General features: G+C 47.2%; 1 protein-coding gene and 1 long non-coding RNA gene across 2 annotated transcripts in view; one reads left to right on the top strand and one right to left on the bottom strand.

Annotated features, from left to right (window-relative positions):
- LOC132514885 (uncharacterized) overlaps nucleotides 1-13,086 on the top strand; it is a 449,815-nt gene extending 436,729 nt beyond the window's left edge. The window contains exon 3 of the long non-coding RNA XR_009538973.1: nucleotides 13,073-13,086. This is a non-coding gene — a long non-coding RNA (uncharacterized LOC132514885). The remainder of the gene's footprint in view (nucleotides 1-13,072) is intronic.
- The window catches only part of HIVEP3 (HIVEP zinc finger 3), a 503,676-nt gene that overhangs the window by 264,279 nt on the left and 215,019 nt on the right, over nucleotides 1-24,378 (bottom strand). The gene's annotated exons all lie outside the window — the stretch shown is intronic.

The following is a 24,378-nucleotide window of genomic DNA, read 5'->3' as shown; positions in this document are numbered from 1 at the left end:
CCTTGAATACATTTCTTCTTTTTCTTTGTAAAGTGAGTGAGAATTAGTTTCTGTTGCTTGTCATTAAAACAAAACAAAAAACTAACTTCTACACCCAGGAAGAAGAGTTTTAAAATATCTTTAGCCCAAGAAACAGATGTTGAAATGGCAAAAAAAAAAAAAAAAATTCAGGTCTATTTTCATAGGGGGATTAATGATTAATGCTCACAGGACTCCAGGGAAAACTTAGCATGATCTGAGTGGTGCCTGAGGTTACAATTGTGACTCCAATCCTGAGAAAGCCCTCCCTTCCTGCAGTGCAGGGGCCGTGCACCCTAAGGTGTTGCTCATGTTAATCAAGAAGGTGGGTGTTCACATTCCTTAGAAGCAGCCATCCCCAGCTCCACTCTGCAAACAGCCTCTTCCAGAGCTTTGGGGCAGGCAGGGACCAGAGCATCAATTCCTGAACTTGACCATGCCATGTTCAGACGGCTTCCTTAGAAAGCATTTCACAAAGGTTTCCAAAAGGAGGATTTTCTCTCTCAAAGCAAACAAAGCAGGGTGTAGTGGATCATTGCTAAATAGTCCCAGAGCCTTTGCAGTGTGACTTCGCCACTCCTGTCAACAAGGGGTGAGTCTATCTTCCCTCCCCTTGAATATGGCTGGCCTTGATTTTTGCTTTAACCCAAAGAATGTGGCAGAAGTGATGCTGTACCAGTTCTGGCCCAGGCTTCAAAAGCCTGGCGGCTTTGCCTTCACAACTCGGGGAACCCTGAGACCAACGTGCTGTGAAGAAGCTGGGTCTGGCCACCTGGAGGCTGAGAGACCACATGGAGGAGAACCAACTAGCACTGAGACCCTAGGCATGGGGGTGAGGCTCTCTCGGACCTCCCAGCCCAGCCCTGCCACGAGCTGAATGCAGCTACGGTTCCCAGCGGAGAACTGCCCAGCCAGAACTGTGGGAAATAAGAAATCATTGTTCTGAGCTACTAAGTTTCGGATTCGTTTTTTAGGTAGCAATAGATAGCAAAAATAGCAGGAAGGTGTGGAACGAAGGACAAAGCACAAATGTGGCCAGCCACTGGGGAGAAGATGCAGAAACAAGGTGGGTGCCCCTTTCACAAAATCTGCAAAGTAGTGAGGCATCAGGAACCCAAGTGACAAGACTGCTTCCTATACAGAGAGATGACAGGCCCAGGGGTGGAGGATGGGCTTGAGCTGGGACTGTCCTTCCCTGCCTCTCCCATAATGTTCCAGCCAGAGCCTACCCTGAGACAAAGGAAGGAATTCACTACCCACCTGCCTACCCACCCCGCCTCCCTTTCTTCTACATTATCAGGCCCTGAACCATGCCAGTGGGGAGAATAAACTCTAATTAGGGCATCTTCACACTCAAGGAGCTCCAGTTACCAAGTGGAGTTAAAGAAAGTCACAAAGAACTTAAAAGCAAGTACGGTGAAGACAGGTCAGAAGAGAGGCAGTATAACCAAAGGCTCATCAGGGCTTGGAGGAAGGAGAAGATGTAAGGCTTTTTTGCTTGGTTCTAAGCCTGGAAGGAAGGGAGGCCTCAGCAGGAAGTGATGGGGAGAGGACATTATCCAAGGCAGAGGCAGTGGGAAGGAGGTAGCAAAGTAGGGGACACTGGCAGACAGCAAAAGCCCACCCCCCACCAGGTCATTCTCACCGCCCCACCCCCAGGTTGGTCTCCCTTCTTCCCTCTCCAAGGCCCCTCAAGGCAATGCCCTCTAGGCTGATGGGTTTTCTTATGTCTCTACCCGACCCTGTGCCCAGCTCTGGTTTGGGTTAATCTAGAAAACTAAGCATTTGAGAAGATCTACTAAGACCTGAGAATGCCCCCTGGTACTGGTTCCAGTCTTGGGAATTTAAGAACTCCTGCAAGAAATCGATGATAACTTTTAGCATCTGTTGCTTGAGAAAATATACATGTGAAAATAGATTTCAGTTCTCCTCACAATAATGGCCCCCTGGCGTCCAGGAGGAGGTTGAAAAAAACACCAATAAAAGGGAATAACCAGCTAATAAAACAGACCTACACTTTTAGGAGGGCAGTCATTGTTTTACCCCAAAAGACAATGGGGGAGTTGCAGGATCTGGGACGGCATGTGGAGGAGTGAGGGGGAGGGGCAGGGAAAAACAGAACCCTATGACCCCGTCCGTCACCAACTAGCTGCTCTGAGAGAGAGGCAATGCTCACAAATGTAAACTCCATGGCTGGCTGGCCTGGGTTGCCTGGCTAGGAGTTCCAACTCTGTCCCAGGTCAGGCTGGCATCATTTCCCTGCCAGTTTAGAAAGCATCTAAGGCAGTTTGGAAGACCAGTAGACTAGAAACCAGGAATTAACTAACTTTCTTATTCTGCTACTGACTAGCCATGTGAGTCTCTGCAAGCTTTTTTGCCTCTTGGAGCTTCAATAAAAAGGTGTGGGGCTTCCTTGGTGGCGCAGTGGTTGAGAGTCCGCCTGCCGATGCAGGGGACACGGGTTCATGCCGCGGTCCGGGAAGATCCCACATGCCGCGGAGCGGCTTGGGCCCGTGAGCCATGGCCGCTGAGCCTGCGCGTCTGGAGCCTGTGCTCCGCAACGGGTGAGGCCACAGCAGTGAGAGGTCCGCGTACCGAAAGAAAAAAAAAAAAAAAAAGGTGTGGGGAGGGCTTCCCTGGTGGCGCAGTGGTTGAGAATCCGCCTGCCGATGCAGGGGACAAGGGTTCGTGCCCCGGTCCGGGAAGATCCCACATGCCGCGCTGGGCCCGTGAGCCATGGCCGCTGAGCCTGCGCGTCCAGAGCCTGTGCTCCGCAACAGGAAAGGCCACAACAGTGAGAGGCCCGCATATCACCAAAAAAAAAAAAAAAAAAACAAAAACAAAAAGGTGTGGGGAGAGGGATCAGAGAGGAATGTTGAACATGCTCCCCAAGGCAGGTCAGACTGCCAGCTCCTGAGTCAGTGGCTCTAGTCAACTGAATGTTTCTGAGCCTCAGTCTCCTTATCTGTAAAATGGGAATCGCATGCAACAATTGAGAGAGCTGTGAAAATGGCAGCTTCCTAACAAGTACCAATTAACGTTAGCTTTTCTCTCTTCTTCCCTGACCTTTCTAACAATAGCTGGCTCTTTCTTCCAAGTCCCGCCCTCACGCTCTTTCTGAGTCTCTCATTTGACCCTTGAGTATGAAAGGTCCCCTCTTGTGACACAGAGCTAGTCTTCCCAGAGAGAGGCACTGCAGAACTGAGTGTGGTGACTTCAAACCCCTGGGTGTCCCGGGAAGCAGCTGGCAGGGTGCCCCAGTTCCTTGCCCCCTCAATTCTGGGTTCCTCTTTGGCCGCTGCTCAGAAGGGAACTGGCTCAGGGGAGAACAACGGGCCTCAGCGGGTGAGGCCACCTCCCTCCAGGCCAGGCACAGACAGCGACAACCACCCATTTTGCAACAAACAGGAAACCAGTTTACCAGCCTCAGAAATAGAACAGACAAAAACCCCAAAATTTGAGGCTCTGACAGTGGGGCAGCTCAGGTTTCTCACATTGCTTCCTGACAGCCTGCAGTGTATGTGTGTTTTTTGTTTTTTGTTTTTAATTTCATACAAGAAAAAGTCTTGCAATTTCTTTATAAAGGCAACCAGCCTCTGGGGACCAAGGGCAGGAGGCAGCCCAGCCAATTAGGCTTCCTGCACCACTGCCAAGGCCCCGCCTTCTGAGTCTCCAACATGATTGCAAATGGTCGTATCACACAGCCAGAGAAACCCGGACCCTTGTCTCATCCCAACAGGTATCCACACCCCGGCATTGCCCTTCCTGTGCCCCCCATGCAATGCCATCCACCCCCAGACTGCTTCCACAGGTACCCCGAGGCCCCACTGGGTGACCCCATCCAAGAACCATGCTGGGAATTGGCCAGCAGACATTCCCTGCAAAGAACCCCTGATAAAGACTTGGAGCTGGGCTCGTGCTGTTCCCTCTGCCAAGAACACTGTTCCCTGCCTGGCACACTCCCCCTCAGAAGCATTCACATTGGAACGACATGATTATTGCAATGATATCACTAAGGCCTATGCCACACAGAGTTCCCTCGTCGAGGGGTCCTGGGGAAAACATGTCTCAGTTCTTAGCCCAGGAAAGTTGTGCACATCCTGGACACCTGATTTGTTTTTATCCTGTGAACACGATGACTGAGAACTGCCAACCTGATCATGTTCCCTTTTTGTTTTCATTGCTAAGAAGCTTAGTGCCAAATGTGTTAATCACCTCCAGCAGTTTTATGTCCTAACCTGTCCCATGGTTTTATTTTAGTTCCTTCTCCTTATTTCCCTTGTACCGTATTTCCTCATTTACCTTATTTTACCTTCATGTAGAATATCTATAAATCGTATTACCTCTTTATTTGGAATAAGGCAGGGTATACATAAATAATTGAGTGAACAGTTCCTTCTTACTCTGCAAAACCCACCTTGAATGTCCCTAACTCTGACTTCTCCCTAACCACTCCACGAAAGTGGGGCTCCCCTTCTCAGTGCTCCCACAATCCCTGTGTGTACCCTCCTGGATCGGCACTCAGCCACAGTTCTGTACTTTCTGTTTTCACCGTTCTCACCACCATCAGATTAGAAAGTTCTAGGATATAAAACCTGAGAGCTTGCCTTCTGCCAAGATTCGTACCTAGCGCTTCACATATATCAGCTTGTTTACTTCTTAAGACAAACCTGCCAGATAAGGAAGACTGTACCCATTTTACAGCTGAAGAAACCAAGACCCGGCAACATGAGATACTTATACAAGGCCACATACTATTAAGTGGCAGAACTGACATCAAACCCTGGCATCCTAACCTAGTCTCGGGCTCATTTACCTAAGGTGACCTGACATAGGAAAAAGAGCTTCACATGAAAGAAAACATTATAAGAAAGAGTGAGAAAAGGAGAAAGAGAGAAGGAAATTAGATTTCCTTAGATTATGAAATAATTTACTGCAGACGTCAAATTCATCCACACCACTTGAAGCATTTAAAATACGGCTTGGATTATAAAAATCCATTCTCTGCAACTGTCTCGAAAAATGTACACACATTTAATTGTGGCTTCCTCACGCTTACCCTCCCATAGGCTGGTCAGAACAAACAGATTAGAGAATTTAATCACATGCTTGACATTTGCGAGCATCCCCATGCTCACCTCCCCCGGAAACATACACATTTTTAAATTCTGGAAAGTGGTTACAGAATAAAATGAAACCAGGAGCAAGAGCTCATTCTGCAAGAAGCTTCCAGAAGACAGTGAGGCCAACTTTCCTGATGAGCAAGTGCATGTAAACCTCGAGGCCATTCATCGTCCAGCCCTACAGTGACCAGACTGTGACTAAACTATAGGAAAGAATTTTTAATGTTTTAAATATTTAGTGTTCCAATTGGGAACCTAATTGGTCTGATGCTTTAAAATTAAAGTGCCCACTGGATACAGACCAGCGCACTTCCATTCAACCTGGGAGGCAAAAAGGCGGAGGGCTGTCTGGATCTGGGTCCAAATGAACTTGGACAAGCCCAGGACCCTCCCTCTAAGCCTCAGTTTACCCTTTTATAAGGGAATGATAATAGCACCATCTCGTAAGTGATAGTGGGGATGGCCTGGCACAGGCGGGAATGTTCCATATCACTGCATTCTGGGTGAAAGGATATGCAAGCAAGAACAGAGATCCTCTTTCCAGACCCTGTGTTCCCTCATTTTAAAATGAGAGCAAAATTGGAAAGAAAAAGGAATAGGGCATAAGATGTGAGTAGACGGGAAGGAAAAGGGCTTCTGAGCCACTTCTTCTGCAAGAGCTTTTAGTGTCTCAATGGAGATCATCTCTTTGAAGGGTCTGGTTTGTTTTTCTCATGGGCCACTTTATACCTTGTGTTGTGTGTGTGTGTGTATTTGTATTTGTGTGTGTGCCTCTCCTCTGCAGAGCCATGAGCTCTGTGCACCCAGTTGCTGTGCCTAATTCAGCCCAGAGTCCCCCCAGCACGTGGTTGAGATCAGTGTTTGCTGAGTGAATAAATGAGGGCAGCAGCTATCTCAGAGCTGGTGAAAAACACAAGCCTGGCAGAGTCTAAAGGCTCTGAGGTCAGAGAGGCCCAGTGTGCAATTCCACCTCATCAGCCGTGTGCCCTGGGGTAGCTTACTCATTCTCTCCGACCCTTCACTTTTTCATCTTAAGTTTGAGCATAAGACATCTCCTTGGCAGGCAAAGCACCCAGCCTAGTGTCTGGACAAAGCAGGCCCTCGACAAGTTCGGTCTGGCCTGTGTCCTCCTGCTTCCATCTGCAGGATCCTGGGCCACCCTGCGTCACCTTTTCCTTGGTCAGAACCCAGGAGAGGGAGCCAGGGGTGGCTGGTGTCACCTGCCCCGTTCAAGATGCCCAGATTCGGTGTGGCAGGCTGGCTGTCAGGTGTAAGTGTCGGCAGGACGCTCCACCTCCCATCCTCAGGATCGGATCTCCCAGCCTCCCCATTAGCCCCACCCCCTCACTTGTCCATCTTCCGCACTGGCCGTCAGAGTCGCTTCTCTGATACCAATCTAAGTGTTTATCAAAGTCACCCTCGGCTTCACCCTCCAGTGGTCCAGGAAGCCCCCATGGCTCTCCCCTACTGGACCCTGCTCACCCCTCCCCTGCTCCTTCCACAGGGCCCAGCCTCCTTCCTCGCTTTGCCGTGCTGCTGCCCCAGCTCCCGGCAGCTTCTCCACGCCGCCTCCCTTTTCCCAGGGGCTGCCTGGTGAACAACTGCTTGCCTTCGAGACTCAGCTCCAACGGGCATCCTCCTCTAGCCATCCCCACATCCTGTACAGCCCGCATGCACTCCTCGCTCCCCTCTACCAGAGCATCTCGCGCATCTGTCTCTGGTAGCGCATCTCGCATTACTCCGCTGCTACGGCTCCTCACTGGCCTCCGCCACTCCACTGAGCTTCCTCAGGCGGAAACACAGCCTTACTCCGATCTGGGTCCCCAGCTCCCAGCATGCGGCTTGGCACACAGCAGGTATCTCCTAGATGTCAGTTCTCTCTGTCCTCCCCGCCAGAAAAAGCCCTGGTGCCTGCCCTCTGCCTCCCTTCCTGAAGCTTCCAGGGCCTCGGGCCGCTCCCCTCCGTTCTCTGGGCCAGCTCCCTCACTGCCCCACAGAAGCTCTTCTCAGCCCAGACCTGCTGCACCCCCATATCTGTCCTCCTCAGGTCTCCCCAATTCTTGTCGACAGCCTCGGGTGCCATCGCCTCAGGGAAACCAGCCAGGGCGACCGACCTGACCACACGAGGGGACAGGTGACCCAAGGATCTCCTCAGCATGTCCTTTGCTCTGCTCCCCTCACCCCCCGTCACCTCCTAAGAGAACGTCATGGTGATTGACTGTGTTGGGGGCCCACAGACTCAGGAAGGAGTCCCTGCTATGCCAGGGCCCTTTCGGACCTTAGGCAAATAAGTTCACCTCCCTGAGCCTCTGTTTCCCCGTATGTTAAATGGGGATAGAGTGGCCTCTGCCCCTGAAGGTTGTGGTGAGAATGTGAAATGCTTATCCTGCACCTGGCGCACAGCCAGGGGCCAGTGACAGGTGGCTTCTGTCACAGCATCATTATGAGTAAGAGCTGAGCAGGAAGGGACACGTCTGTGCTTCCCCTCTGTAGAAGGGGCAGGGACGGACCCAGCTGGATGTCTCAGGCCTGACTCAGACTCTGGAGAGAAGGGGTATCTCGAGGGAATTCCAGCGGGGTGGGGGACTCCAAGCTCAACGCCTTCCCTGCTTTTCCCAAGAAAGATCAACTGGACAGGACCCAGATTGTGATGTGCTCACCACCTCTACCCTCACCTCCTCTCCTACCCGCACACTCCCTACACCCCCAAGTGGACAGGGTGAATCATCTCCAGGTCACCCGGTCACTGAGCCAGCAGCTGAGGCTACTAGGGCCCAATTTCCTCTTTCTCTTGACTTATCCCACCCCCAATTCCCCTGCCACTCTCGACCCCTGCCCCTTTCCTGTGCTCTAATGTGGGAGGGATATTGCCCCTTGACATGTTTCAAAATCAAAAGTAGAGCACATTTTTTTTTAATGTTGGGGGTAGGAGTTTTTATTAATTAATTAATTTATTTTTGCTGTGTTGGGTCTTCGTTTCTGCGCGAGGGCTTTCTCTAGTTGTGGCAAGCGGGGGTCACTCTTTATCGCGGTGCGCAGGCCTCTCACTATCACGGCCTCTCTTGTTGCGGAGCACAGGCTCCAGACGCGCAGGTTCAGTAGTTGTGGCTCACGGGCCCAGTTGCTCCACGGCATATGGGATCCTCCCGGACCAGGGCTCGAACCCGTGTCCCCTGCATTAGCAGGCAGACTCTCAACCACTGTGCCACCAGGGAAGCCCAGTAGAGCACATTTAATTCTCCCTGTCATAGAGCACGGATCAGCCAAACAGAGGGCCTGGGCCTGGCCCCCAGGACCCTCCTCCGTGTCACTTGGACCCGGTTCCCTCCCACTTCTCATCCTTACACTGAGGGCCCTTTCCCCACTATTTGATAGCCCTGTGCTAGAGAATGAAGACGTGAAATGAGGAGGGGAGAAGGGAAGAAAATACAAACATGAATTCACCACCACCCCTGCCCCCATGCGTTAGGCCTTGTGGTAGATCCCAGGAGCCCAGAGGACGGGCGAGGAACGGTGCTCAGAAACCAGCGTGTGTGGCCTCTCTGGAGCACCAGACCTCTCGCCAGGTCAGGGAGACTGAGGTAAGGACAGAGGGAGCGAGGGCAGGGACTCAGGGATGGGCCAGACACACAATCTCTCCACACCCTGCCAGGCGGCTGTGCCCATCTGCAAAGACAAGAGGGGAGGGCAGGCGGTCTCCCCAGGGTCTCAGCTCTAGCAAGCTGTGAGCCAGAGTGCACATCCAGGTCTGCTGCCTCTAGCACGGTGGGCGATGGAGACACACGAGGAACCGAGTCACTGGGGCGAGTGGAGAGAGCTCACAGCGCAGGTGAAAGGTGCTCAGGGGGCTCTGAGACGGGCCGATTGGCCCTGCCGGGCGAGGCGGGAGTCCAGAAGGATTTCCTGACAGTTGTGGTGTTTGGCCTGGGTCTAGAGTGGTGTGCGTGTGGGAACAGGTCAGGAGATCAAGAGGGCAAAGAGCAGAAGCAAAGGCGCGGAGACGTCCAGCAGTAGGGGCTGCGGCCAAGGGCAAGATCGTGGAGGAGGCCCCCAGTGGTCCCTGCTGTCTTCCCTGCTCACTTGGACCCCAGAAGTCATTCTGTTTTCAGATAATTAGAGTTATAACCCCAATAATAATAATGTCAAATACTTACACCCTCTGCTAGACACTGTCCAAAGCACTTTATAAACATTAGCCCATTTAATTCCCACAGCAACCCTAGGAGGTAAGTATGATGATTATCCCCGCCTTATAGTTAAAGAAACTGGGCCCAAAGAAGCTAAGTAACGTGTCCAAGGCACACAGCCCTGTAAGTGGCGGGGCTGGATCCGAACCCGCCGGCAGGCTCCAGCGGGCCACCCCACTGACCTCTCTGCTTTGCTGCCTCTGCCGACCTTATCCTGCCTTCCCTCTCCTGAACGGGTCCATCTCTGCTGGTCTCCCCCACAGACTGCAGGCACCTCGGCAGCAGGTGCTGTATCTCTTCCTCCTCCTGGGTGTCCCCCCGACGCCCCGCCTGGTCTTTGTAAGGAACTTGACGGGCATGTCAAGACCTGAAGATTCCAGCAGGAGAAAGCCCTTGTCGCTATCCGGTTCGGGCTGGGAACCAACAATTTGTTGACTTAATCAGGCAGATGCAGAAAGGTGTTGTCATGGTGGCAAGGTTTCTATTCCAGGAGGCCAGCCCGTAATTTAATGTCCCAACCTGCACACCTCCAATTATTGCACAAGAGCTGGTTTCCTGGGCCTGTTAACTAGCAATTATAGAACCTTCTGCTGAAATTCCAAATCATTTAGTAAAGGTCATCTCCTTTATTTATTTTTCAGATTTGGGAGTAGAAGTGAGATGAAATTATTGCCCAAAGCACAAGTGATATTCATTATTTAAAATAGGTTTATTCAAATAGTCAGTCAGGAGCAAATGACATAGTCCTCAGTCCTGATAAGTTATTGTTGGAAGGGCTTCTGTTTATGGAGTATTTACTGTGTGCCAGGCACCACTGTGGGTGCTTTAAATGTGTTATATGATTTAATGTTTATAATAATTATTATTATTTCCTTGTTATAGAAGAATAAACTGAGACCCAGAAAAGCTATATAACTTTCTTAAGGGTCACAGAGTACACCTGGAATATTCAGGATTTATAGCCAAATCTGTGTGCCTCCAAACCCCAGGTTCTTTCCATTAAACTAGGTTGTCTCAAGGTAAGAAACTTTGGGATTCAGAACAGGGCTGGCTATGTGCTTTGCAATGAGTGCTGAGAAGTCCCCAAATATCCCCTTCTCCTGGCCTATCTCTGGATGCTCAGTTGAGACATGGGTCTCTTCTACCCTCTGGGATGGTTACCACATTAGGGTAATAATCCCTCACCACTGATGACTAAGGCAGCTTTTTCTATGACAAGAGAGACTTGAAACAGCTTGAGAGCAGAAGGACCGTGGAACAGAAATATCTTGGTGCCAAAGACAACACCAGTGGCCATATTATGCTCATGACAGACATCACTAATCGATCACGACCCTCTTTCCCAGTACAGCCTGAGGCTCCTTTTCAACACAGGTGATCCCTCCAATGGATTGAACTGGCCCAGGAGATGAAAATTATTTTCCCTTTCAGTCTTTGACATATGGTGACGATATCTCCTACATGCAAAATTCAGACGTGTAGTTTGACTGAAGATTATTTTCCTGATTTAGGAAATTATTTAGGTTTTACAAAAACATAAAATGAAATCACATTCAGTCATACATTGAACAAATCACTTTTAATGAACAGAATGAAAGTATCCATAATCAGAACTGTCCCTGAGAATCTAGGGTATATGGTTACCACAGGTGACCATGGGTGCATAGCTCAGCCCTGCACAGAAAAGACAATAAATGCCCAGGGAAAAGTGAAGACGAGGGAAACTGAGAGAGAAGAGAAAGAGGAAGCAGACGAGCCATGAGGATAAAATCTGTTGCCATCACCAACTCACCAGAGTCCACACCTGGCTGGGGACTGAACCTATTAATTATTATTTTTTAAATGCCTTGTTCCAGAAGAGAAATATCCAAACCACACCCCCATCTGTGCACGCACACACCAGATGCGTGTGGGTGCACCTCCCCAAACTGCAGTTGGTCAGGTTTTATACCAAACTTAATCCGCCTGCACTATTCAGGGCCCGAAGCCAATCACAAACGTGTGAAAGCCTGGCTTCGTCCTGCGTCTCACAGACAGTCCCTGGACACCCACAAGAACTGAATGGATCAACTGGAGAGATTCACACATCCATGAGGCTGGAAAAGCAGAACTGCCACTGAGCTTGTCCCAGTTCTTTGGTTCTGCCTTCAGGCAGCAGCAACCCTTTCAATGTCTTATCTCAAATAACTAAGTCACCTCCACTAGAGGAGAAAGGCTACCAACCGCCTCTAAGACGGCAAAGTGCCACAAACACCCTAGTGACAGGACCTAATAGCTGACTCCAGGATCGGTGCAATGATCTCTCCTGGGTACCAGGAAGACTGCATCCAGGGAGAGGGCAGATACCCAGTCTCCATCCTGAGCCCTGGCTCCCCACCCGCCCGGCTGACCCGGCTCTGGGGTCTCCACCTAGAGGAGTACCAGCCTTCACAATGGATGCCCACAGGAGATACAGGCTGGTACCTCACGGGTCCAGCAGCAGGCTTCTGACTCATGCTAAGCTAGTTGCCTGCCTCAGCTATTTGGAACCCCCTTGGAGCTCTCCAAGGTACTGACCCTCATTCCTGGCTGGGCCCCTAAAAACAGTGCCCTGGTGAACGGTGGTTATTCAGAGTTTATATAACATACACGCATACCTTGGAGATATTGTGGGTTTGGTATCAGAACACTGCAATAAAGCAAATACCTCGGTAAAGCAAGTGACATGAATTTTTGGGTTTCCCACTACGTAGAAAAGTTATGTTCATGCTGCAGTCTGTTAAGAGTGCAATAGCGTTATGTCTAAAAAAAAAAAAGTACATACTGTAATTAAAAATTATTTTATTGCTAAAAAATGCTAACCATCATCTGACAATACAGGTTTGCCACAAACTTTCAATTTGTAAAAATCATAGTATCTGCTACATGCCATAAGGTGAAGCACAATAAAACCATTACATTATTTTAAAAATGAATCAATTTAAAATAAATTTAGCTTCATTGTTGTACTACGTGTGCCTCTTAGGGAGAAAAAGGTATATTCTTATCACTTTGAGAAGCAGCTTTCTAACTTTTTACCCCCCATTTATAGTGCGGGTCTTTTTTTGAAGCCAGAAGGCCTATGTGGCACACGGGTCATGGGTTTGCCTACAATTGCCCTGAACCTTTGATTTCACCAAGTTTTCACTCTCTTGGATCTTGCCTGTTCTATATCTTGATCTTGGGTACTTCCCACCCCCTCCCTAGTAACTCCAAACTCCTAGGATGCTGCATTTTATCTTTCCTACTGGGTTGAGTCTTCCAATAACGAGATCCATTTTCATCCCTACGGTAGGGTGTGGCCCTCAGGGTCCTCCGTTAGCATTTATTGCCTTGTAGACAGTTACTGAACAACCTGCTGGCTATGACCCCATCTCTTAAACCCTTGGCATGACCTGCACTCCATGGCCCATTCTGCTGGCCAGCCAGCTGCCTCTCCTCCTGATGGTGGGGACAGTGGCCTGTGCTGCTCTCGCACTCAGAACAGACACCACTGGAAACTTCAGGATCCATGTTTTCTGTTTATTTCCTTGCTTGTTTGTTGCATTTCCTAGAGGAAAAGAGGCTGGTGGTGACTCTGGGTTACATTTGCCATCTCACCCCATAAGAAGGCAGCAATAACAAAATAACAACAAATGAACACTACTGCAACTATTCGAAGCACTTTACGTGCATTTCTCTCTAAGGTAGGTGCTGGCATTATCCCCTTTTTGACAGATAATGGAGCAGACACAGAGAGGTTATGTGATGCACTGAAGGTCACCCAGGTGTCAGTGATGGACCCAGACCACACACCCAGGCTGGGCCCCTCCAGACACACTACCCTTAGCCATCGTGCTATGTTGCTTCCTGCTGAACTCAGAGCATCTTCAGGTTAGGGGTGTGGGGAGTGGCAAAACGTCAGGAGGAGGTGAGAAATAAGAGGTGAGGCAGAAAGCTAGGGAAAGGAGGAGTTCTTTTTCTTGGGGTCATAATAAATTCCAACAAGAGAGATAATACAAAGATAGCAGCCATTGTAATTGAAAAGGTAGATCCCATTCTATCTAGTTACCTATTTAACTCCCAAAGTGTCATATAATTTAGAGCTAGAAAAATTGCCTTATTTTGAAGCTGGGCAAGCAGAGGCCCAGAGAAGCCCAAGTTACAAAGAGAAATTCCCAGAGGCACCTGCTTAAGAAGACAGATACCCACTCAGTCGATTCTTACGAGGGTATGACATTTTAATAAACAAAACAACCCAAGTCGTTAAAATATCTGCTACCTTAGGACAGACAGGAGCGCAGAGCAGAGGGGGTATGCGAGGCTGCCTACCCCGACCGCATCCAGCTGTCCTCCAGGGGGAGCCAGAGTCAGTCCTTGTCTCTAAACAGAGCCTCCTTCACACGCACTTACAAACACAAGAAACACAAATATAGAACTGTCTCGGCCTGAAACGGACAGATGTCTAATAGGATGCTGTGGATTTGGCACAAACAGAGGATAAGGCCAGCTGGGGAAACGTCTCAATTCCAGACACCGCTCAGCAGCTTTCTAGCATCCCCTCTGTGATAGCTGGGTCACATCTGTATTGTGTTCCCATCTGGACGCCTCATTTCTAAAGTGATAGTGACAAGTGTCCCAGGGAAGGGAAATTAGCAAATACTAAGACTGTTGGGAGGACCCGTGCTCTTCAGCCCAGAGAAGGCAAACCACTGCGCTGAGAACCCACTACTCAAACGGTTGCTCCGTCTGTGAAATGAGAAGCATCCCCATCCCTGGACAGATGAGACAGAGCAAGGGGAGTCTCTCTGCTCTACAGACGCAGCCCGTCAGGACGGGGCAGGGGCCCAGTCCTCAGCAGTACTTGGAGCACGGCAGTTTTCCGGACCTGGGTCAACCCGGCCACACCCATGATCCTGTGTTCTGTGGGGCCTCAGAGGCTCTTAGAGGGGGCACGAGCCTTCGTGGTCTCGAGGTCCTGGTCCAATGCCTTCATTTTAGAGATGAGGTCTCTGAGGTGTCAGATCCCACAGCCAGTAAGAAACAGAAGTGGGAGTCAAATCCAGTCATCCGGACCCTCATCTAGCACTCTTAACATCTGGCCTGCAGCCGCCTGCAGCTGTGGCAGCCACTACGTGTCAAACACATCTTGTCTTTCTGGTGACCCAGAAGCAGCGCTGGCATGGCAGCCCCAAAACAGTGACTCACACGTCTGCCAGGCAGTCACCACCAGCTGGTCCTCCTCCCAAACACGACAGGCAAGACTCGATGACCTGGAGGGAGCTTAAGAGACTGCTCGCTTCCAGCTGCCTCTCTCTCGCCATGAACAGCGGTGCTATTTCTCTCCCCAGGACCATGGCGAACAGAGATTGCTGTGGAAATCTCTTCTTTGCCATTGGCCATAAAGACTGTATCTTCTAGGCCAAAAGAAGAAGGCTGAGAGAGTCACAGAGCCATCAAGTGAGAAGGGCCGTCAGAAGTCAGCCAGTGCCCTCCGATTCTGTGTGTGATGTCCAATACGCGATTCTAACACATGAGAGACTATATTAAAATAGGCAAGCTCACACCGTGCCACTTAACACCTCCCCTTTAATTCCAGGTCAGAGCAGCAGGTCTGAACACTGGGTCAGCGCCCACCCTCGCCCCCCAAAAGAGGCACAAACAGAAAGAACCATGGCAGTATCTGTCTCACAGATTTCCTCAGCCGCTCTGATGGTGGCCTGGGCCTCCCCACTTAAGGGGTGTTTGGGGCTCCTGTGCCTTCCCGCGGCCATCCACAGCAGCCCCCTCCTGACCCCCCACTCAGCCCATCCTCCAATGGCAGGGGCTTCCTTTCTTGACATCCTGGACCTTGGGCACTGTAGTTCTGCTACCTGAGAATATCCCCAGAAGACTCTGAATAGTGAGAGCCTTCTTAACGAGGACTGGTTTTGTCTGTTTGTTTGTTTGTTTTTGTTTTCTTGGGCCACGGTTAAAATTCAAGCCCCAATACGCCACGTCTGTGAGCTTGTAGAAAGCTGGCTTCTGACCACAGAGGTTGGAGAAGAGTGTCCCTCAGCCAACACTCAGCGGACACATATCTGGCATGACCTCTGAGCTCACACTACCAGGGCCAGAGCTGGCCAGAGCAGGGTCACGTGATGATGATCCCTGCTCCCTTCCCAGCCTGCACTAAGCCCATGTTTGTTTCACATGCACCATATCCATCACCTTGGTCAGTCCTCATAACTACCACGGCAGTTAGTAGGCTCGCATTTTACAGATGAGAAAATATAGGCTTCAAAAGCTTAAGGGAAGTGCCCAAAGCCACACAGATAAGAAAATACAGAACCAGAACCTGAACTCAGGCCTTGCTTCTCCAAGGCAGCCATGGAGCCTATACAACCTGAGTGAAACCCTTTCTTGAACTCTATTTCAGAATCAAGAGCTGGCCTAAACTATGCTATAGGCTCAATCCTCAGTGCTTCCCACAGCATGCTAGTCTTGCAATTATTACTCATTTACGATCGCTCTCCATGGTGCTCTCAACTAAAAGCTTTACTGTGCATTAATATGATGCAGTTCCACAAATATTTGTTTCAATTCCACAGGTTTTTTTTTTTTTTTTTTTTTTTTTTTTTTGCGGTACGCGGGCCTCTCACTGTCGTGGCCTCTCTTGTTGCGGAGCACAGGCTCCAGACGTACAGGCTCAGCGGCCGTGGCTCATGGGCCCAGCCGCTCCGCGGCATGTGGGATCTTCCCGGACTGGGGCACGAACCCGTGTCCCCTGCATCGGCAGGCGGACTCTCAACCACTGCGCCACCAGGGAAGCCCCCTCCACAGGTATTTATAGGCACCGAAGAAATTAGTTTCCATATTTTGAAATGGAGAGTTGCTTCTTCTTTCAGTAAGTCCATTTATTGCCCATGTATTCAAATATATTTACTGAGTGTATAGTGTGTATATAGCACTGTTCTGGATTCTGGGGATATAACAGTGATCAGGACAGACAAGGTCCCTGCTAAGACAGAACTTATATTCTAGCAGAGGAGACAAGTAAACAAGTAAATAAATAAACGAGATGACTTGAGGAATAAGTGCTACAAAGAAAATAAAACAGGTGACTAGGGGGCAACAAGAGATGATGTTCGAACTGATAATGCAGAAGCAGCCAACCCTCGAAAAATCAGGTGGAAGAAAGTTCTAGGCAGAAGGAACGGCAAGTGCAAAGTCCCTGAGGCAGCAATGACCTAACCCTAACCCTCTTCCCTTGGCCAGTGTTAACAGGACTTAGAGAGCTCAGGGAAAGCAGTGGAAGATGAGGAACGTTAATTCACACAAGGCCTCTTAGGCCAATGGAAGAGCTTTGGTTTTCAGTCTAGTTACATGCAGCTTGTGCCCCCAGAATTCAGGAATAAAATCACCTTCTGAATTAAACCACTAAAACCCACACACCATTGATGTAACTAGCCCCCTGTCGGTTCCTGGAGTGAGCACCCAAAGCACTGTAAAGCACCCCAAACTAATCAAGGTGGCCCTGGAGGCGAGCCAGAACTAGTAAGTAGAAAGTGGCAGACCCAGCATTTGAACTCAGGTCAGCCTGACTCCACAATCCTGAGTCTTTCTCTTGCTCCAGGCTCCCACGTAAAGTTTAGACACGGAGCACACATAAAGATAACAAGAAGGAAAAATGAACCACAACACTGAACAGAAGGTGTCATTTCATGCAGCTCTTTCCTTGTGCACAAGTGGGGTGGGTATGTGGAAGGCAGCCAAGGAAGCAGGCCACCCAAACCTGGTGAGACAAAAGCCCAGCATTTCTCTTATTTCAGATCAAACCCCAAAGGCAAATTTTTAATCAGATAACAACTAATAGCACCCATCCCTACAGCACGTGTTGGCAATGCAACACCATCCCTTGGTAGCTGCGAGGTATTGGTTCCAAGACACCCAGAGGATCCCAAAATCTGCAGATGCTCAAGTCCCCTTCTGCCATCTGGAAAACAGCATGACAATTCTGAGTTTAAATAAGTGTTTCTCTTCCTTGTGACCCAGAGAGTTCACCCCCAGCTATAAGTTCCAGAGAAATGTTCACAGGGTTCTATAAGAGGGCATCTATGAAGAAATTCCCAAGTATTGTGCCTTGCGGCCAGGAATTAAAGGCAACCTAGGTTCCTAAGATTAGGGGAAAGGGTAAGAAGAGGTTGTGGCCAGATCTGGCTCACCATTGAGTATCACGCAGTCATTAGAGGCCATGGACTAGATGCATTACAGCACGGAGATATCGTGACATGTAATGCCAGTGAAATTGAACACAGTCGATGGTAGATAACATGGTATCACCTTTCACAGGAGGGAATAGGTGTTCACCTAGCACACCAGCTGATGCACTGAGGAGAGCTAGTAAATACTGGTTCTTTACCTTGTATCTTCCCAGCTCCATTCCTCCTTCTACAGCCTCCTTTGACAAGCCCTCCCCTTCCTCCCAGGTGGGGTCTAGAGCACCAAGAGAACTTCCTAAGGTCTCCAGGGTAGTTTAAACATTCCTGTCTAAAGGTGAGGGAGATGCATTAAGCGATTCTGGGGCAAGCTTAAGACTAGAGAAAGTTTTGAAAATCAGTGTCAATGAAACCTTGGCCTGAAATCCCAGCATCTTGAGAAGGAGAACGTGTGAGCTGATGGGCCAGATGTTATTATTACCTTCATTTTACAGACAGGGAACAGAAGCATGGGAAGGATTTAAGTACCTTGCCCCAAGGTACTCATTAACAAAGTCTAGAACCTATCTTAAAGCTCAGGCAGTCTGAATCCAGAGACCACACTCTTTTTTTGTTTATACATTTTATTTTATGTGTGCATGTGTGTGAGAGAGGAAATCTTTCAAACATACAGAAATGTACAGAGACTAATAAAAACAGTACATTGTGCCTATCTCCCGCTCTATCCAGTCTGTAGCCATCTGACCACAAAGCAGTTTCATTCTCAATGGTGTTTATTTGTTCTCATCTTTTTTTTTTTTTCCTCTTGGTCTGTCTTGCTGAGGGATTCTTTATCTTTTGTTTTCTGCTTTACTGGATCTTTTCTATTGGCTCTTTATTTTCTATTTCATTAATTCAGTCTTTAATATTTCCTTTCCTCTACTTTCTTTGAGTTTGCTCTTCTGTTCTTTTCCTTACTTTTGGAATTGGATTCTTCTTTCAAATACAGATAATTATAGCTCTACATTTTCCTCTCAGAATTGTTTTAGCCATTTCCCACTCACTTCTGAAATGTAGCATTTTCATTATCATTCAATTCAAATGTATAATTTCTATTATGACTTCTTCGATTCATTAATTATTTAGAAAAATATTTTAAATTTCTAACTTAGGAGATTGCTTATCTTTTCATTATCAATTTCTGATGTAATTGCTTTGTGATCAGAGATATATGATATTGGGTTTTTTCTGTGGTTAGAGATATATATGTTATTGGTTTTTTTAAGTCAATATTTGCTACATTATCAATTTTTATAAATGTTCATGTGTGCATGAAAAAAACGTGTACTCTTCAATTGTTAGAGGCAGGGTTTTGTTAAATGCTTTAGATCAGGGGTCAACAAAAGTCCTATAAAAGGGCCAGATAGTAAATATTTTCAGCTTTGTGAATACTGTCTGTCACAGCTATTCAGTGCTGCCATTGTAGCACAAAAGCAGCCATGGTCAATACTAAATAGATGAACAAGTCTGTGTTCCAATAAAACTTTATTTATAGAAACAGGCAGTAGGATGGTATTGGCCCACAGGCCATAATTTGCCAATCTCTACCTTAGATCAAGCTTGTCACTTGTGTGTGAAAATATTCTGTATCCCTAATAATTTTTTTGTCTGTTTACTCTATCAGTTATCGAGTTTTAAGAGTTATGTTTAAATCTCCCTTTATGATAATGGATCTGTTCATTTCTCCTGTCATTCGGCCAAATTTTGCTTTATGTATTTTGAAGTTATGTTATTAGGTACAAGCAAGTTGAAAATTGCTATAGCTTCATGAACTCTTTTTTAAAATCCTTAACAGCATTCTCTGTTAACAGACTGTTCTCTGATGACAATATGGTTATATCAGCTTTCTTTTCGTAGTGTTTGTCTAGTAAATAGCCATTCACTAAAATTCAAATGTTTTAAATGTTTATTTTATATTTACTTATCCCCTCAAATTTCTACTCTCTTTTGGGTAACAGACAGTTTTGCAGTCACTTTAAGTCACAACATAAAATATCAACTTTAAAACGTCTAGTCCTAGATATTAATCCATTAAAATGTTAACTCCATAACAGAAGTTATTTTTATGTATCTTGTTCACTGAGAAATCCCCAGCATTGAGCAATGCCTGGCACAGAATAGGCACTCCATACGCATTTGTTGCAAGACTGAACTCTTGAATCTTCATTTCAAAGTAAGAATCTTCTGTTCCCAAACAGGCTGGTTAAAGGTGGTTTCCGCCTTCCCTATATACAGCCTATGACAGGTGGAAACTTGGGGTCAGGGAAGGGAGGTATGGTGAGCTTCTTTTTCCTCTTACCCTCTTGCCCCTAGCTTCTTAAGCAGGGCTTCAAGCCCCTGAGTGATTGGGGTACAAAGGGGAGGAGAAGCAGGGGCAGTAAAGCTCTTACTTGGCTACTAGCTGGCCCCACAGACTTTATACTCTGGGCCAAGCAGAAGCTACAGCTGGGCTCTGAGGTTCCCTGAGGTAGAGGCTGCATCCCATCCCTCTGACTGTCCCACCCCTCTACCCTCGGTCCTTCAGAGGTCCATATCACAGGATCTCACCCTGTCTTTTGGGGCAGGTCTTAAATATTAAGGCTCCCATCTGGCTATCTCTGCATGATCCCTATCTCATTCACAGAAACCATCCTTGGCCCTGCTGTAGTGGGAACGTAGGTACTTCCCGAATGCAATCTGTCTGCAATCTCTACTCTGCCTTCCCTGCCAAAGGCCAATTTAGTATCTCAGTCCTATGTCAAACATCAGAGCAGATCTCTCGCAACTGCAGGAGACAAATCAGGCTCTCTGAGTTGTCTGGTTGAAGAGTTTCCCCCACCCAACCAAAGCACGAAAGATAACTCAGGTTGAATTGAAAGGTTAGGCTCCCTTACCTCTTTATCCTTAGGGGACTGGACTTCAGCAACTTTCCAAAAATTCTCCTCCCAATATCCCTGCTTCAAAATCCTCACCCAGATCCCCTTTGATATACTGGATCCTGTTGATGGCTCTGAGTCAAGAAACTGGGGATCAACGTTTCCGTTGGAAATTCTGCATCTTGATTTAGCACCTCGTTTTGAAAATTGCAGATAATTACATCTTGGTGCCCCTGTCAAAACTTCCATTTAACATTCTGTTTGATTTGTATTTCCCAGTGCCTCTTTTTATTGTTTAACCTCAAATTTTTTAATGCACACAAAGACTTACATTAGCTCAATCCTTCTGTCAAATATTACAGAAATTCAGAGTGTTTAAATGCCAAAAAAACACTTTTTACCTTAAAATTAGCATTGTTCAGTATTTTACTTCTCCCTGATCTTCATACTCTCAAATTTGTGATTATCGTTGTTTTAAAAAAGTAAATGGTTATTTATATTTATTAATGTTTACCAGTTTCTTTGCCCAATGTTATACCCTCTTTCTTGCTTCTAAGTTCCTCTTCCTTTTTCCTGAAGTTTGTTCCATAGTATGTCTTATCTTTATTCTTGAATAATAGGTTAGCAAGGCATAATATTCTGTATTAGTTATTTCCTCTCAGCAATTGACATATAATTCCATGGGCATGTGAGGGTAGGGCTTCCACTGTTGTTATGGTGTCTATAAATCTAATCATTTTCATTCATAGATGACTTGTTTCTCTCCAGTTATTTTGAGTTCTCTCTTTGCCTTTGGTATTCTGCAGTTTCACCACAATATGCATAGTTTAGTTTTAGTTTCATTTATCCTGCTTGGGGATCACTGTGATTCCTTTATCTACAGACTAATGTCTTCAAACACTAAAAGTTCTCAGCCATTATTTATTTGTTTATTGCTTCTTCTCCATTCTCTCAAATATTTCCTTTTGGAATTATTCTGGACATATTCTGGACTTTCTCCTTTCTTTCTTTTTTTTTTGTACTTTCATCTCTCTGTGCTACAATTTTGATAATTTGGTAATTTCCTCTAGTTTATTAATGTATTTACTAATACATTTTTCTTCTATGTCTACCAAATGCTTAACTGATCTACCGATTTTTAAAATCAATAACTATACCCAGATGCCAAAGCTCTGACTGAGCTTCTGAGTAAGTTCCTATTGGATTGACCTTCCTTCAGGTAACAATTACATATTCAAAACAACAACAACAAAATGACTCAAAGGGATTGGAAAGTGAAAGCCTAAAGTCGGCAGTTCTGGAGGGGCATTGACACTTGGAAAAAAGGAGCTGCATGGGGTGAGTTTCCCATTTTTGTACCTTTTAGACTAATGGCAGGTCATACCACCTTGGGGTGGTTACAATGCCAGTAGTAGCAAAAAACAGGAAATGAAGGGGGAAATCCCAGAAAAGAGAGATCCAGAAATGCAGCCCCAAATTTTGTGTAAAATTTCTACCCCAATCTCTGAACCACGCATGCACAGATCAGACTCCAGGAAGACTTGCTAAGGAAAAAGAAATAGATGGATATTTAAACTGCAACCCAAGAGATTACGTTTTCAGCTTGGATCCAACCAAGCTAATTGCCTGGTAAAATCAACCAACAACCAAATAAAATCAACACATTGTTTGGAAGAATATAGAAGGGCCAAGTCTGTAAAACATTAACAATGTCCAGGATTCTTGATACTTGTTCAAAATTACCTGATATATGAAACCAGGAAAGTATTATCCATTTTCAAGAAAAAAGACAATCAACAAGACCAACCTCAAGATAAGCCAGACGCTGGAACCAGCAGACAAGAATTTTAAAGCAGCTATTATAACTACATTTGATGATGTAAAAGAAAATGCAATCACAATGAAGAAGATAGGAAACATCACCTGAGAAACATGAACTATAACAGAAGGACCAAATGAAAATTCTAGAACTGTAAGACACAATATCCGCAATAAACATTCACTGTATAAGCTTGACAACATAATGGAGATGACAGAAGAGAGAGTGAATTCATAGATCACTAGAAAATATCCAAATCTCAAGAACAAAGAGAAAAGAGATTTTTAAAAAATGAACAGAGTGAACAAATAAATGAATTCAGTGAAGTTGCAGGATATAAAATCAATATACAAAAGGCAGTTGTGAGGAGACCTTCAAGATGGCGGAGGAGGAAGACATGCAGATCACCTTCCTCCCCACAGATACACCAGAAATACATCTACACGTGGAACAACTCCTACAGAACACTTACTGAATGCTGGCAGAAGACCTCAGACCTCCCAAAAGGCAAGAAACTCCCCACGTACCTGGGTAGGGCAAAAGAGAAAAGAATAAACAGAGACAAAAAGAATAGGGATGGGACCTGCACCTCTGGGAGAGAGCTGTGAAGGAGGAATGGTTTCCACACACTAGGAAAGGAAGCCCCTTCACTGAAGGAGATGGCGGGTGTGGGGCGTGGGGGGGAAGCTTGGGAGCCATGGAGGAGAGCACAGCCATTGGGGTGCGGAGGGCAAAGCGGAGAGATTCCCGGACAGAGGATCGCTGCCGACCAGCACTCACCTGCCTGAGAGGCTTGTCTGCTCACCCGCCGGGACGGGTGGGTGTTGGGAGCTGAGGCTCGGGCTTCGGAAGTCAGACGCCAGGGAGAGGACTGGGGTTGGCTGCGTGAACACAGCCTGAAGGAGCTAGTGCACCACAGCTAGCCGGGAGGGAGTCCGGGAAAAGGTCTGGACCTGCCTGAGAGGCAAGAGACCATTGTTTCAGGCTGCGCGAGGAGAGGGGATTCAGAGCACCACCTAAACGAACTCCAGAAAAGTGCGCAAGCCGCGGCTATCAGCACGGACCCCAGAGATGAGCATGAGACGTTAAGGCTGCTGCTGCCGCCACCAAGAAGCCTGTGTGCGAGCACAGGTCACTATCCACACCCCGCTTCCGGGGAGCCTGTGCAGCCCGCCACTGCCAGGGTCCCGGGATCCAGGGACAACTTCCCCGGGAGAACGCACGGCGCGCCTCAGGCTGGTGCAACGTCACGCCGGCCTCTGCCGCCGCAGGCTCGCCCCGCACTCCATGCCCCTCCCTCCCGCCCGGCCTGAGTGAGCCAGAGCCCTTTAATCAGCTGCTACTTTAACCGCCCCCCCCCCCCCCCCCCCGTCCTCTCTGAGCGAAGAACAGATGCCCTCAGGTGATCTACACACAGAGGCGGGGCCAAATCCAAAGCTGAGCCTTTGGGAGCTGTGAGAACAAAGAAGAGAAAGGGAAATCTCTCCCAGCAGCCTCAGGAACAGTGGATTAAATCTCCACAATCAACTTGATGTACCCTGTGTCTGTGGAATATCTGAATAGACAACGAATCATCCCAAACTGAGGCGGTGGACTTTGGGAGTAACTGTAGTCTTGGGGTTTGCTTTCTGAATCTAATTTGTTTCTAGATTAATGTTTATCTTAGTTTAGTATTTAGAGTTTATTGTCATTGGTAGATTAGTTTATTGATTTGGTTGCTCTCTTCCTCCTTTTTTTTTTAATATATAGGTATATATACTTTTTTCCTTCTTCTCTTTTTGTGAGTGTGTAGGTGTATGCTTCTTTGTGTGATTTTGTCTGTATAGTTTTGCTTTTACCATTTGTCCTAGGTAAATGGACCAATGTCCTTTTACCATTTGTCCTTTTTTTCCTTTTTTTTAGTATATTTTTTAGTGCTTGTTATCATTGGTGGATTTATTTTTTGGTTTGGTTGCTCTCTTCTTCTTTTTTTTAAATTACTTTTTAATTCTTTTCTTTTTAATAATTCTTTTTTATTTTAATAACTTTACTTCTTTCTCTCTCTTTCCTTCTTCCTTTCTTTCTTTCCTTTTTTCTCCCTTTTCTTCTGAGCCATGTGGCTGATAGGGTCTTGGTGCTTCAGCCAGGTATCAGGCCTGTGCC

This window comes from Lagenorhynchus albirostris, chromosome 2 (genome assembly GCF_949774975.1).
Source record: "Lagenorhynchus albirostris chromosome 2, mLagAlb1.1, whole genome shotgun sequence".
Classification (NCBI taxonomy): domain Eukaryota; kingdom Metazoa; phylum Chordata; class Mammalia; order Artiodactyla; family Delphinidae; genus Lagenorhynchus; species Lagenorhynchus albirostris.
This window is presented reverse-complemented; position numbering and strand designations above follow the sequence as displayed.